Genomic DNA, 2,500 nt, shown 5'->3' with positions numbered 1-2,500 from the left:
TTCCAGCATCATCCCCCCAAGTTGTCTTGTTCGCAGTTCGGCCTAGTTCACTCTTTTCCAGCGTCATCCCCCCAAGTTGCCTTGTTCGCAGTTCGGTCTAGTTCACTCTTTTCCAGCATCATCCCCCCAAGTTGCCTTGTTCGCAGTTTGGCCTAGTTCACTCTTTTCCAGTGTCATCCCCCCAAGTTGCCTTGTTCGCAGTTTGGCCTAGTTCACTCTTTTCCAGTGTCATCCCCCCAAGTTGTCGTTGCCAACAACCCAAGAGTCCATAGTATTCGGAGTTCTAGCGGGGCCTCCCCTTGCTTCCAACAACCCAAGAGTCCATAGTATTCGGAGTTCTAGCGGGGCCTCCCCTTGCTTCCAACAACCCAAGAGTCCGTAGTATTCGGAGTTCTAGCGGGACCTCCCCTTGCTTCCAACAACCCAAGAGTCCATAGTATTCGGAGTTCTAGCGGGGCCTCCCCTTGCTTCCAACAACCCAAGAGTCCGTAGTATTCGGAGTTCTAGCGGGGCCTCCCGTTGCTTCCAACAACCCAAGAGTCCATAGTATTCGGAGTTCTCGCGTGGCCTCCCATTGATTCAAACAACCCAAAAGTCCATCTTCTTCGCAGTTCAACATCGCCTCCCTCGTTTCCAACAGGCCCAAAGGTCGTCTTCTTCGCAGATCCACGAAGAGCTCATCACGATTTGCCACATTCCATTTCCCACGGGTTGTCAACAACACTTTCTCACACTTCCCGCAATCGAGTACGTGCATGACATGCCAAAGCACATCTTATTTGCCTTCCATCGCACTCAAGACGACGGGTTGTGGAAGAACGATATTGCTCACAACAAGTTCAAGGACAACGTCTCAATCAAGGGACACAACCGAATTATGTTAACTGGGTCGCTAAAGTAAACCCGAGTTCATATAATGCACCGCATCCAAAAGAACTAGCCACAACACGTGCATCACTGAGATGTTTCACTAGATGGAACACGTGCGTGACATTAGGATCCTCCAACACCTCTTCGTGATGGAAAGATAGAATTCGAAGCAACCACAGAAGTACCGTCTAGTGGGTAGGCAACACAGGGACTGATCAACCAATATCACCCAAGGCAACGGGTGAAAATGGAAGAGATGCATGCTTGACCGTTCGATACGCAAGGCATGGAGCCAGCCAGCAAGTGCATCTCGATTACAACTCACACACCCTCACGTTCGCAAGACACCACACCACAAGACGGTCCACCCCCCACCTACCATGGGCAAGCAAGCAAATGGAAACATCAAGTGACGCATGGTCAAGCATCGCTAGGCATGAAAATAACTTTCCACAATATCCGAGGGACTAGCTGCCGAGCTAACCAACGATCAGTGACGACCGTGTGTTGGTATTAATAAAGCTCAACAACTATGAAGAGGCTAGTTGTGCCATGATAAACATGCTAACGCACGCACCACGTGAGGGGGGAGGCCTCATCAAGCTCCCTTTAAAACCTGCCAGTGTGGAGCTGGCCGGCTCAAGGAGCACTCCCCCCCTATAAGAGGTTAATATGCAAAAGGCAAAATTGTACAAGTAGATACACTTTTTTTGAGCAGACATAAGTCCATATCTCGGGCTACACTTCGAATTTTGATGCGATTTTTTGCAGTAATTCGTAGAATAATGGTATCTCCTTGCTCACCAAATTTCATAATTTTTCTCGAAGGGGAACTATTTTTTTTATTTTTTTTACTTACCGGGTATGTGTAAAATCGGGAAAAATAGAAAAGCACATGTAGACTTCGAATTTCGACCTCATTTTTTCCAGTCCACCACTAAACAATATCAGGAACCTCCCCACAAAATTTCATTCAGTTTGGCCAAGGTCTTAAATTTGACAAATTTTGGCACCAAGCTATCTAGTCGCGGTGCACCGACCAACTTGGCCAAGTGCAAAATGCATCCAATTCAAAACTTTTGTGCACCAACACTTTTACAGTACTCATTTGGGGACATTTGGAGGCCTTTCCAACCCTCACATCTCAAAAACCACGAATTTCATTTTTTCACAAAACTCCCCACCAAGCCTTCTAGCTATGCCGCGGTGCACCGCCAACATTGGCCATGTGCAAAACCCTCCGAACTCAAAACTTTCGTGCACCAAGAATTTCATGGTATTCATTTGGGGACATTTGGAGGCCTTTCCAACCCTCACATCTCAAAAACCACGAATTTCATTTTTTCACAAAACTCCCCACCAAGCCTTCTAGCTATGCCGCGGTGCACCGCCAACATTGGCCATGTGCAAAACCCTCCGAACTCAAAACTTTCGTGCACCAAGAATTTCATGGTATTCATTTGGGGGCATTTGGAGGCCTTTCCAACCCTCACATCTCAAAAACCACGAATTTCATTTTTTCACAAAACTCCCCACCAAGCCATTTAGCTATGCCGTGGTGCACCGCCAACCTTGCCCATGTGCAAAACCCAACCAACTCAAAACTTTCGTGCACCAAGACTTTCATGGT

This window comes from Vigna unguiculata, unplaced genomic scaffold (assembly GCF_037176805.1).
Source record: "Vigna unguiculata cultivar grain cowpea cultivar isolate G323 ecotype 2 unplaced genomic scaffold, ASM3717680v1 ptg000030l, whole genome shotgun sequence".
In the NCBI taxonomy this organism is placed as follows: Eukaryota; Viridiplantae; Streptophyta; class Magnoliopsida; order Fabales; family Fabaceae; genus Vigna; species Vigna unguiculata.
Note: the sequence above shows the minus strand (reverse complement) of the source record.